Below are 13814 nucleotides of genomic sequence, written 5' to 3' on the forward strand. Positions count from 1 at the left end.
TGAGACTCTTTGGCCTGGCCCATTTCGATGTCAGGGTAGCTCACAGCTTGCCCTGGGTCCATTCCATCCCTCATCAGGACCCTGCTTTTGGGGTGCTAGGAACTAAGGGAAACTGAGTAGAGAAAAGCAGATGCCCAGGAGTAAATATTATTGGAATCAACGAACTCCCAAGTTACAAAGCTTAATATTAACTGTCTTCCTATGTCCATACAGAAAGGACACTGCTTTAAGGTAAACTAAGTTCCCTGTGGCAAGGCTAAAAGGACAAACCCAATGTTATTCTACAGGTGTCTGAAGCAGGAAAAAAATTGATGGGAGACCATTGGAGCTATTTGATGAAGAATGGCTTTGCAGTTTCAGGATCTGGCATCATCTCTTTTTTTTTTTTGGCTTTTTTAGGTCACACCCAGCAATGCATAGGGGTTACTTCTGGCTCATGCACTCGGGAATTAACTCCTGGCGGTGCTCAGGGGACCATATGGGATGCTGGGAATCAAACCTGGGTCAGCCGCGTGCCAGGCAAACGCCCTACCCGCTGTGCTATCGCTCCAGCCCCCTGGCATCATCTCTGATTTCAGGCCTGTCCATAGATTCTGTGGGCGCTGACCCAAATCTTTAACCAATGCAGCACTGGACAGCAAGCAGTTTGCTCAGAAGTTCAATTGAGCACTTCTTCTTCACCTTTTAAGAACTTGGAGGAAAATTCCGCATTGACAGTGCACGTGTAGCTGATTTGAAGTTTCAGCTGGAATCAGAATGACAAAACTGTTCTTATTCATTTTCTTGATTCGGAGTTACATTCATTCCCTACTTGACATGCCTTTACCTAACCCCCTGAAGTTTCTGTCTCTTCTAAATTAACCAGGTAAAGTTAATTTAAAAAAAAACATTTAGAGGGAAAATTCATTCATATCTGCATTGACATGGAAACCAAACGTGATGAACCAACATTGATACATTATTAGAGCTACCAAGTGCCCATAGTTTGTTAGCATCCACACTTTGTATTGGGTCATTCTATGGATTTTTGTTAAATGCACAATGTTAGGCATTCACAATTTTATCACATAGAATAATTTCATGGCTCTAAACATTTAGAGATTTATTTATATATACACTGTAAGCATTGTAGCACTGTCATCCCATTGTTCATCAATTTGCTTGAGTGAGCACCAGTAACGTCTCAATTGTGAGACTTATTATTACTGTTTTTGACATATCAAATATGTCACGGGTAGCTTGCCAGGCTCTGCCATGTGGGCGAGATACTCTCGGTAACTTGCCGGGGTCTCTGAGAAGGATGGAGGAATCGAACCTGGATTGGCCACATGCAAGGCAAATGCCGTACTCTCTGTGCTATACAAATACACAAAACCTGTCAGTTACTGTTGTGTTTGTTGTTGTGATGGTGGTACTGTTGCAGCTGGGGATGGAACCTGCAGTATGTGCTGCTACTGAGCCACACCCCCAGCCCAATCAACGATTTTTTCATTATTTCTATAGTATTTTCTTTGTGGAATGTTGCACAGTTGGGCACACACAGTAGTCTTTTCAGACTGTGCCCTTTTTTTTTTTTTTGCTTTTTGGGTCACACCCAGTGATTCATGGGGGTTACTCCTGGCTCTGCACTCAGGAATTACCCCTGGCGGTGCTCAGGGGACCATATGGGATGCTGGGATTCAAACCAGGGTTGGCCGAGTGCAAAGCAAACACCCTACCCGCTGTGCTATGGTTCCAGCCCCTGGACTGCATCCTTTCACTGAGCAATGACACATTTTGGTTCCTCTGAATCTTTTTTTATGGCTCGATAGTCATTTTCATCACCAACTTGATATTTATTATATTGCTGTATTATAGTTGATTCATTGATGACTGGGAATTTTGTATTCAATATAAGGACTCCTTGATTATTTTCATTTTCAAAAAATAATTATAAAGAAAATTGCTATAAAAAAAAAAGAAAATTGCTATAAAATCCATTGGCAGGTTCTTGTGTTGATTTGTCTGTTAAGTTTTCAGCTCTCACTAACAATACAAGTTTGATGAGTGCAAACTTAAGGACACTGTTTATTCTGGACAGCTGTAAGGAATTCATTTTATGTTCATTTTTCTCAAAGACTTTTAATTTTTGGCTCTCAGCTCCTATTCATAACTTCCGTAGATGTCTTTTCTCAAGTTTAGCTCTTGCTCCTGACTGAAAGTTACCAAGTTCCTTCAAGCTGCTGTTAAAGGGGAACCTATTTCCTCTGTTGATCACACAGAGGTCTAATAGCTGCCACAGAAAATTAAAGAGAGGATGCAGTTCCCAGCCAATAAATGTGATACTTCTGTATTTTCTCCAGACAAGTCAGTCTTACTTTCTATAAATCTCTGGTGAAATTAAAATAACTTAATGTTTAAGATGAAAAGTTATATTTTGATGCTTCTATTTCCATAAAGGGATTGTCTGAGTTGAGATATTCTTGAAATGCAAGGCAGGTCTTTTTGTTTGTTTGTTTGTTTGTTTGTTTGTCTTGTTTTGTTTTGGGGTCACAGCACCTAGCAAGGGTCAAGTCTTACTTACTCCTAGTTCTGCATTCTGAGATCACTCCTGGAAGGCTTAGAGGACCATATAGCGTGCCTGATATTGAACCTGGGTTGGCCACATGCAAGGCAAGTGCCCTACACACTGTATTCTCATTGTGGCCTAAGATGCAAGGATGCTCTTGACTTTTGACATTCAGGTATCAGAGGAAGATCTTTATACCTGGAAGGTCCAGGTTTTCCTATAGCTTGTCTCTTTTTATCTCTGTGTTCACTTTGTGAAATGGTTGTTGATTCTTTTTTCCCTGTGTTACAAAGATACTCCTGATCCCAAATACTCCAGAGTGTATTCTCATGCTGCTGGTCTGATTCTTTGTCCTGAAGAAGCTATTTATTCGTCACAGACTCTGGCATTTTTCAGCCATTCTCACTCAGAAACATCTTTGGCCAGTGCATCGTGGTAGCAGTGACAAGAAACCAGCTTGATTTCTTCTGTGGGGAGGGAATTTAAGACCATATGCCCTTTCTCTGAGGCAGTTTCTTTAGATTATGCTCAAACACTGCTTTTCCTAATAAATTCTGCTGAGGCACAACTGAACCCTAAGTCTGACTGTACTGAAAAAGTATGGCCAGGGCAGTCCTGTACAGAGAAAGAATAGTTGTTTTCTCCTTCATTTAAAAATTCCCTTTTTGAGTTTTGCCTGGGCAGTCTCTGGTTGGGTCTTCTACACCCTCCTACCCCACTGAGCAATCAAGGATTGTGCACCTTTATTCTCACATATGTCCCGTAGCAAACAAGTCACATGAACATCCTAGATTTATTTTCTATTTCATAACTGCATCAATTCGTGCTTTGCCATCTTCAATTGCTGCCATGTAGAACATGCTTACATTTTTTAGAATTTCCCCAACTAGAAACTCAATGTGTTATAGAACTATAGGTTGTGATCTCTTCCACTCTCCCTCCTTCCTTTCCTTCCTCCAGTAGTGCTCTAAGATTACTCCTGGAGGTGCTGGGGAACCATATATAGGGATTGACCTGGATTAACGAGTAAAAAGCACACACCCTACCTGCTGTACTATTGTTCTGGTGCCTTCAAATTTTTTTAAAGCACAAAACTTTGAACTTTCATTAAGCTCACTTCAATTTGCATGGATTAAAGAAAGCAAATGAGGGGCTGGAGCGATAGCACAGTGGGTAGGGCTTTTGCCTTGCACACGGCCAACCTGGGTTCTAATCCCAGCATCCCATATGGTCCCCTGAGCACCGCCAGGGGTAATTCCTGAGTGAAGAGCCAGGAGTAACCCCTGTGCATCTCCGGGTGTGACCCAAAAAACCAAAAAAAAAAAAAAAAAGAAAGAAAGCAAATGAAAGAAAGACGTGTTCTTAGTTGTCATTTTCTCTTGGCTGTTTTTTGTTGTTTAAATTAACAGACATTGTTGAAGTAAGGAGTCCATCTCAGGCTGGAGAGAGAATCACAGGGACTTAAGGCACTTATTTGCATGTAGCTGTCTCTGGTTTGATTCCCAGCGTAAGGTAGAGCTCCCCAAACATTACCAGGAGTGATCCCTGAGCACAAAGCCAGGAGAAGCCCTGAGCACTGCTTCCAGGTGTGATTTCCCCTGTCCCCTAACCAAAATACATCTATGTGTGAATCAACTCCACCTTTGACTACACCACAAGGAGAGTAAGAACAGATTGCTTATTCTTTGTGAAAGCCGCAGTTCTTAGTCACAAAAACTACCAAATCGCCACAGCCATTAGTTTCTCTCTCTCTGAATCACTTCTTCAATCAGCAAATAAGTAAGTCATCAATTATTTTCAAATACAGTCTTACTTGTTTCTTAAATTTTGCTTAAAATAATACATACAAAATATCCATGTGGTTTCTACCTTCCCTTTATCACTCCTTGAAGCTGGGACATCAGTGGTTTAACTAGTGAAATATTTCTCCATTTGAATATATAGTAAACACACACACATAAACACACACACACGCACACACGCATGCAGGCACACACGTGCACGCATGTGCGTGCACATGCACACGCACACACTATGGGCCATGAGTGATGGCTGGTGGTTCTCAGGGAACCATATATGGTGTCAGGAATTCAAACCAGGGTCAGTTGGAATTTGCCACACTCAAGGCCAGTGCCTCATATTTGGATGTTCTTATACTTTACATAACACTTGGCAAATCAAAAGACTTTTGATTTTCTGGTTATAAAAGGAGTTGTATCCTACAATATTCAATTAAGTGCCAAAGATAGGAACTCAGAATCCTTTTAAGCTAGAGAGAAAGAAGTTAGGGTATGTTTTTTAAATATATGAGTAATACACATAAAATTTAAATATATGAATCAATTCACATGTGAATAAGAGATAAAAATTGGGATTAGCAAAAGGAGAGAGAGGAAAAAAGGTAATGTGCTGGCGGGCGGGGGGGAGGGACACTGGGATCATTGATGGTGGAGAATGGGCACAGGTGGAGGGATGGGTACTCGATCATTGTATGACTGAAACATAATCATGAAAGTTTGTAAGTCTGTAATTATATCTCACAGTGATTCATTAAAAAAAATAAAAATATATTGGGGGTAGGGAGAAGCTGGAATTAGAGAGGTAATTGATTTGTTACTATTAGTTACATGAAAAAATTAATGAATATTCCCTTACAATTAATCAAATAATAGTAAGATTCAAATAGTGCCCTCCTGAGAATTTACGGTAAGTAGATATTTATTTATTTTGGTTTTGGGCCATACTCAGTGGTGCTTACGATTTATTCCTGGCTCTGCCCTCAGGGGTCACTTCTGACAGGACTCAGGAGACTATGAGAGGTGCCAGGGACTGAACCCCGGTCTGATGCATATAAGGCAAGCACCTTATTTGGTGTACTATCTCTCCAGCCCCATGGACTCCTATCTTCTGAGACATAAAAGAACTAATTAAAATGATATGTAATGAACTGACGAGTTCACTCGGTGACTCCATCTCTTCAGCCATTCTTTTCTCATTTCCTAGCTCCAAACATCACAGGCAAATATAAAATGATTTTATTCAATAACCAAGACTCATTCCTGATTTTTGAGTACTGATAATGTATTACTTAGACAGAGTAGAGATCCAATCATATCTGCATTAATAGTTTGCAGAAAAAAGAATCTTAACAAGCACCACGGTATGAAGTAAATGATTTGAGTGAATTCAAGTTAAGTGTTACTTTAATCTCCAATTAACAGGGCATTTCTATCTGTGTAATCCTTTCTGAAGAAAAAAGGGACACCATTAAGGTTACAGAGCCAGAAAAAAAATAATAATTCAGTAGAAACACACATAATTCATCTAAGAAAAGACCTGCCTGCCAGGGCTATTATTGCTCTAAAAGGACACTATGTTCTTCCTTTGTATTGCAATTCGTTGAATAGGTGGACTATCTGGGACTTCAGTGGGGAGGACCTTTCTAAAAATCCACTTCCCGGTATTTTTACTTTGGCCACTAAACTGAGACAAAGGAATATCATTTTGCATTCAGATGGGATGACATGCAGAGAGGGGCGCTTGGTAATTTTTAGTTATTTATTTGCTTGATGCTTTTTCCAGCAATTTCAGCTATAATAACTATAATACCCATCTATTTGAAATGGAAATTGGTTAGCAACTAGATTTTGTTTTTGATTCTTGGAATATAGTCTCTACCTGCTTTGAATAAAGTATTCTAGCAAGTTTCTGATGAAATAGGTTTTAGTTTAACAGGATAGAGTGTCACTCCGCATTCATTCCAGACTCCATCAAGGATTCATTCTGTCTCTCTCTCTGAGACTGGAAAGCTATAAAACCAGCATTTCCCAGAGTCCCTTGAAGCTCAGGCTCCTGGCAGAACTGATGCTCTTCCAAGGAAATGAGCTGGATGAGAAGTGAGGTGGAAGAGATATAAGGGTGCCTTGTGCTGGTTTATCTTTATTGCAGGGTACCGTTTTCAGTCCCTAGCTTTCTGGGGTGACTGGGGCACTTTTCAGCAGCTTCTCTGATGACTAGCACATAGCTCAGCATTCTCTTGATGTCAACAGCTCCAGGGACAGCTTATTCTCAGTCCCCAGCCCCCAGCCTGTGGCAATAATGGCAGCAAGCCTGGAGGGCTGGCACAGTCCTGCTCCTGGGGAGTCACCCCTGCAGCTCAGGCTCCACCGACCCCAGTCCTCTAATTCCATTTCTCCCTCCAACCTTTCCACGAGAGCCTGATTCCCTTATCTACTCCTCCCTGTTTCAAGTAACTGGGTTATTTTATTCCCAACATGACCACTGTAAGAAAGAGAAGGGAGAGATGAGGATATTCACCGCACCAAGAATGCAGGTAATGCTAGGGGAGAACCATGCAAGAACCATGATCATCAGAAGTTACACTGTGTAACAGTAACTTCCTCTAACAGTAAACAGGAAGTTACACTCTGTAACAGGTCACAGAAATCACACACCTTCTCATACAGACTTTCCAAATCAGGGCCAACTAGGGCCACACACATGATGATAAAGCCTGAGAAATAATCATGAGGACTGCTAGAATGAGGGAGAAAGTAGCGATCGTAGAGATAATACAGCGAAAAGACACACATCTTGCACGCTGCTGACCTGGTTCTATCCCCAGTGTCACAAAGGGTCTCCTGAGCACCGCCAGGGGTCCCTCCTGAGCACCGAACCAGGGAAAGGTTACGTATAGGAACAAAGGGGATAAAAGAGAGAAAAAGGAGGGATGAGAGAGAATGAAATAGCTAGTCTCCGAGAAGGAAAGCAGATCCGTCATTGATCACTTCCCTCCACATCCCTACACGCGCTTGCCTCCTACAGCCAACCACACTGATGGCTGCTTCCTGCCACTGCTCTGCAGAAATGGGTTCTGGCTTCTATGGTACAGACTCAAAACGCTTCTCTACCCCAAAGTACAAATGAATCCCTCCCAACAGTTCTTGAAAAAAGACATGGATTCAAATGTGGTCATACATATTTCTTTAATTTCCAGCTCTACATGGTAGGAAGACAGCAGCTGGAAACACATCAAATATGTATTTTATTTTATTTCTTTGTTTTAGAGCCACATCTGAAAATTTTTTAAACAAACATTTTTAGATTCAGCACAGAAAATTGATCTCCATGATCTTCTTTCTCTTTGTCTTTTTGGGTCACCAGAAATCAAAAGCAGATCAGCCACATGCAAGGCAAGCACCCTACATGATGTATTATCTCTTTGACCCCAAGCTACATAGTTTTATTTTTAATTTTGTTGTTGTTGTTGTTCTGGGGGCAATACCTCGCAATGCTCAGGGTGTTGGTTACTCCTGGCTCTCTGTTCAGAACTAATTCCTGGCAGGGCTCAAGATATCCTATGGGATGCTGGGGATCAAACCAGGGTCGGCCGCGTGCAAGGCAAGTGCCCTACCTGCTATACTGTCTCTTTAGCCCAAGTTCTATAGTTAGACAATACTCTATAAATCATTGGAATAAACTGAGTATACATTTCCTTTCAATTCCAGGACCATATAATTCTAGAACAGAACAGCTCTGATATATATTTTTAAGGGAAAAAAATTAATGCAAAGAATTGAGAAGCTAATGAATTGTGGCATACATTAGCTTAGTTTCTGATCAGCTAAAAAGAAATGATAAGTATAATTTTTCTTATAATCTAGCAGAGTATAGGCTGGAGAGCTAGTACAGGAGGAAGGCACTTGCCTTGCACTTGGCGGACCTGAGTTCAATCCCAACACCCTGTATATTCCCTGGTCCCTCTCAGGAGTGATCCCTGCACAGAACCAGGAGTGAGCCTTTAGCACATCAGGTGCTGATCCCCAAACAAAAATAAAAACAATGGTAATTTAACAGAGAGTATTTTTTAAAAGGGACTAAGGTAAGATGTTAATATATAACAAGTAAAGAGTTCTACCAAAACTATAACCCTAAACATATGGTAAAAGAGAAGAGAGGAGGTCTCACAACCTGAGCCTTAAATACAGTCTGGCCTCTACACATAGTGCTGCCCCTTCCTCCAAAGGTACCTGTACTCTTGCTGCCCTTCTCTGTTGTGGACAGCACAGTGCCCAGTGTGCTGTTCACAAGGGCACCTGCCTTCCCACCCAGCACCCCTTCCTTCCACAGGCTTTCCTGACCTTCCCTTCACAGGCCAGACTCCTTGTTTCTGTCCTGCACAGACTTTGGCGCACATCTAGAGAGAACGTCACCTATTTATTACCAGGTAGCAGAAGATCTGTATTGTATTCCCTGAGGGCGAGGCCTATTCTCCAGGGGCAGACCTGACATGGTGCTCTGTGTATAACTGAAGCACTGAAGAAACAAAGTTCAAATACTTCGTTGCTGAATGTCTGAGGAAAAAAAACTAGAAACTATTTATTTATTTATTTATTTATTTGCTGAGCGGGTGAGTGGGGGTTATTTCTGGCTCTGTGCTCAGGGACCACACCATATGGGGTGCCAGGAATCGAACCTGGGTTAGCTGGATGCGAAGTCAGCTTCTTACCTCTGTACAATATAGCTCTAGCCCCTAAACCATTCTCTTTTATGAGTTACTTCTGTTTTGTTTGGGGGCAACCCCCGGTGCTACTCAAGGGTTACTGTTGGCTCTGCACTCAGGAATTACTCATGGAAGTGTTCAGGGGATCATATAGGATGCCGGGGATCAAATCTGATTGACCACAAGCAAGATAAGTGCCCTAACCACTATATTATTCTCCAGTCCCTTATGAGGGCCACTTCTATGATATTAATGCTAATGTCATTAACAAGAACTACTCAATTGTCTAAATTCTACCCTGAAATTCCAACTGGCCTTCTCTCTCCAGATTAATTATCTCCCAAACCAACACTGGTGACCTCTATAACGTGGGTAGTCAAAAAGCTGAAGATGCAATTTTGATGGTGTGAGCCTCTAGCTCCCAGAGGATACTATCTTCTCAGAGTCTCATGTATTGAGTATCATATACTCTCGGGGTACTTATTATAGACTATCGGGATACCAAGTATATCGGGATCATACACTATCGTGATCATATACTATCAAGATACCAAGACTAAGGATAAGTCAGATACCTTCCTATTCAACTCTGTCAACTTCAGCACCCTCTTCTGTAACATCCAGAGGGTGATATTTATGCCAATGTCTTTCTGTTTCCAGTAAAATTTCCCATCGTGCACCAGTGCTGGACATGGCATTCACACCAATGACCCCATTTGCTCTGTGAAGGGCACTCCAGGAAGTATCATTATGCCCATTTCTCACCTGGGAAAATGGCTGAGCAGCGTGAAATGGCTCAGAGTGGAGATTCACTGCCAGCCATCTGATTCAAACTTAAAATCCCTTCTCCTGAGTGGTGAGATACTTCTCTGGATGGGCAGGAAGGACCCAAAGTGAATGATGTCAGCTCCTTTTGGACACTGCTTAGCTGGGGATTCTGTGCAATGTATTCACTTAAGAGCCTCCAGGAAGAGAATCACAAAAGCTGAAGGACAGTCAGCTGGCCTTTTAACACCATTAAACCATCAGCGCTGCCGGGGACCAAACTATGCCCAGAGTCAGGCTCAATGTTTAGTTCCTTCAGTCTGTCCTTAAATCAATCCCTGGTATCTTACCATTTTCACATCTCTCCTCTCAGAACACTTGCTAATTTATCTTCCAGTGAAAACCGGAGCTTGCAGAGACAGTGCTGACAGCCTCATCTCAACAATGCATTCGTGCTATTGAGAGCTAAATTACAGGGAAGACTTGATTCAGTTCCTCTTTTAAAAAAATAAGAATGGTTGGAGCTGGATAGAGGGCACAGTAAGGAGAGTGTTTGTCTTGCAGGCCGCCAACTCAGGTTTGGTCTCCAGCATCACATAGTCTGAGCATCACCAGAAGTGAGTGATCCCCAAATGCAGAACCAGGCTGGGTGTGGCCCCAAAACAAATCAGATCATCAATATGCAGTAAACACAAGGACTGAGTTGTGGTTTTTTCCTACACATTAAAATCTTGTATATCTAGTCCTCTTCAAAGCAGTGAGAGAGTCTTCATCATGACTTGTTACAAATCTTAGAAACAAATGCTCTAGAGATGCAAATGAATTCTTTAGAAGAGAGAATCTAAATACTCATACACCAGCCTTCATGCTGGACATGTTTTTGCTTCCTTCAGGGTCCTAATCTTCGTAAAGATTTGGCTTTAAAAATACATGTGAATATCTTTCATATTGGCTGGAAAGGTACCCCCCTCCGTTTTAAGGCAGAGTTAAAATGCAGAAATAGCATTTTTGATTTTACATCTCTTCCAAAAGTAGGAGGAAAATATCTTGGAAACCCTCTAAATTACCAGATAGATAGGAAGACATGCACATAAAGGACCCAATTCTTTCCAAAGAAAAACATTAGGAAAAAAAAAAGAACAACATTAGAGCAATTGACTCTTTCTAGAAATAGGATTTCTTTTGAATGATGAGTCCACAGAGGGCTCCTTTGGGAAATCTGACCCGTGGAGGAAAAAAGCAGCAGTTCTCTGGGGTGGCTTCCTGAGTAAGCAGGTCCTCTCCAGTGTGGCCAGTGTACTAAACAAGTTTAGGGCGATTTCTGGCTACCTGGGAGTGATTTTCCTCTCCTGTGAGCCTCCCTCTGAGCTGCTCTCGAGCATCCTCACCAGTTCCACAGAGTCCTTCCCACTGCCATTCAGTCAAGTAGCAATGCAAGGAGAGAAAAACCTACAGTTTTTCCTCTGCTGAACTTCAAAACAAATTAACCATTCATTGGCCAGTAACATCAAGGATTCCACAGCCTCCTGAGCCATATGAGTGACTACTTCGAGCACTAAAAAAAGAGTTGATCACAGACAATCATTACCTGTAACAGTGCCAATAAGCTTAACTGCAAAAAACAACATAGGTGTATTGCAGCAATGTTCCTATGGAAATGTTCAATGCGCATTTAAATTCTCGCATACCAATCTATAGCCTGGCGTTTAGATATTTTCTGCCTTACCATTTTTCTACATAAAGCATATGTGCTAATAACATGGATCCAAAAGAACCGGGAAATAGAAAAAGACATGCAAAATAATACACCATCACACTCCAATTACCTTGGGTATTCCTTCTTAAACTAGGTGTTTCTTTCTTTCTTTTTTTTTTTTTGGTTTGTTGATGCTATTTTTTCTCATCAGCTTTGACTACTACAGGAAATTCTTCCCAATCAACTGAAAAAAAAAAGAATTCTGACAAACTTTCTGGCTTCAAGTCACCTTAGTCCACCGCTTCCTGCAGGTTAAAGGTTCACCCATGCCTAAGAGATCATCGCTAACGGGAAAGCTAAGAGATCAATTCCAGTTCACCTTTCAAGATGCCGAAGCCCCAGAAGCTCTGACCTCGATGGAGCGGCAGGTTCACCAACAGCAGCGCAACCCGCAATCCTGTGCAGGCTCGCTCGTCTGGATCACGTCTAAATTCCAAGGTAAACAGATCACCCACCCCGAAAGGCAGAAGACACACAGCACCACTCACCCGGACGACCTGCCCGCCTAGAGGCGCGGGAGGCTCCTCAGGGCTCCCCTCGGCAGAGCACGGTCAGCCACCGCGGTCACCGGCGCTGCCTGCACGCAGCGGGGGGCGGGAAGCTCGACCCAAACGTGCAGAGTTGCAACGCTGCCCAGGATCCCCGGAGGAAAAGAAAAGCAAAAGAAAAGCTGCTTTTTGGCTCGGGGTTTGCATCCGCGCCAGGGGCTGTACCCGGTGTAACTTGCACCCCTTGACCTATTTTGGGGCGTGAGAAGGAAAACAATAGCAAAAAATAGACGGAGGGCGCGCGTGCGCGCGTGCCCGAGGAGGAGCACCCGCCCCCTTCCCCCCCATCCCCGGGTGCGTGTCCCGCCTTCCAAAGAGAAGTTGCAGCGAGGCCCGAGGAGGCCTCCCGCGCCGCAGTTCCGCGACCCGCAGAGCTTGGGCCTGGGGGGGGGGGACCCTCCGCACACTCCTCCACCCGGCGCGGGGGCGCGCTCCCCCCCCCCCCCACCCGCACCTCCCCGGCCCACCCGTACCTCTCCGGAGGTGGCGCTCCGGCTCCCACCCTCTGGCGACGGCGGCCTGGGGTGCGGCTAGGGTGTCGCCTCTGCCCAGCCCCCGGGGAGTGCCCCGCCCGCTCGCTCTGGGGCAGTGTGGCTCGGCCCCGCCCGGGTTTGGGGTGACCTTCCTTCCTGCCGGGGCTCTGCCGCTCTGTCCTTCCCCAGCCCTACCTGGGGAAGGAGGCCGAGGGGGAGTACACCTGGCGGCCACAAGTGCAGCAGCAGGGTACCTGGGGTGGCTGCAATATGACACTTCCGTGTGTGTGTGTGTGTGTGTGTGTGTGTGTGTGTGTGTGAGAGAGAGAGAGAGAGAGAGAGAGAGAGAGAGAGAAAGAGAGAGAGAGGAAAGAGTGTGTGTGTGTGTGTGTGTGTGTGTGAGAGAGAGAGAGAGAGAGAGAGAGAGGAAAGAGTGTGTGTGTGAGAGAGAGAGAGAGGAAAGAGTGTGTGTGTGTGTGTCTGTGTGTGTGTGTGTGTGTGTGTGTGTGTGTGTTCCCTCTCCTCTCCTTTGATCCTGGCAACCACCTACTTTATGGTGCTGTCTCTGTTGACTACAAGGGATTAACCTCAGTTCGAACGGGATAAACCCAAATTTCCACTGCCCAGGCATGCCAAATCTTTGCCCTGAAAACGGCAAGCTGAATCAGCATCTTCGGAGGTTTTGCAAAATCAACCTCGTCAAAGTAGGATCTCTCAGGAGGAATGAACTTTAGGAAAGGAGTTTCGGTCCAGAATGGATATAACATCGCCTGCAACGCGACTTCCTGTATCATTCAAGTCAACTACTTAGCCCCCTTCCCCTAGAATGATAATCCTCCACCGCTATTATTAAACTTCTATTATTAAGTCAGCAGGCATTATTAAAAATGCACTCGAGGGGTTGTCGGAGAGAAAGCTTAGTGGGCTGGAGCACAAGCTTTGCACTCAGGAGACCCAGCCCCCAACCCAGCTCTGAATGGTGCGCGGGGGCTTGGGGAGAGGGCACAGGGGGGGCGGGGAGGAAAGCTCTGATAAGTTCTCTGCTGTCCTTAGGTATGAGGTTGGGCAGAACTGAGAAGAGAGGGGAGAGAGAAGGGTCCCTGTTCTTTCCTCACCCAGTGTTTCGTGCCCACGGTGGCGCAGCTCCGGCTGAACAGGGTTGAAGCTGGGAGGATTATGAATAAGGGGGGGAAAAAGAGGGGCTCGGGGTCTGACTGTCTCG

At 44.0% G+C, this 13814-nt stretch overlaps 1 protein-coding gene across 7 annotated transcripts in view; it reads right to left on the reverse strand.

Moving 5' to 3' along the window:
- TRMT9B (tRNA methyltransferase 9B (putative)) overlaps positions 1–12683 on the reverse strand; it is a 72306-nt gene extending 59623 nt beyond the window's left edge. For 2 of the 7 annotated variants that reach the window (XM_055132121.1, XM_055132111.1), the window contains exons 1-2: positions 12060–12395; positions 11642–11755 (exon numbers count right to left, since the gene is read on the reverse strand). The gene's annotated coding sequence lies outside the window, so the exon portion shown is untranslated. Of the gene's footprint in view, positions 1–11641; positions 11756–11890; positions 12033–12059; positions 12396–12592 lie in introns of those variants that run through there. The other 5 variants (XM_055132108.1, XM_055132116.1, XM_055132124.1 and 2 more) reach the window with 5 other exon arrangements.
- Positions 12684–13814: the final 1131 nt, after the last annotated feature.

The sequence above is a fragment of the Sorex araneus genome, chromosome 1, assembly GCF_027595985.1.
Source record: "Sorex araneus isolate mSorAra2 chromosome 1, mSorAra2.pri, whole genome shotgun sequence".
Classification (NCBI taxonomy): Eukaryota; Metazoa; Chordata; class Mammalia; order Eulipotyphla; family Soricidae; genus Sorex; species Sorex araneus.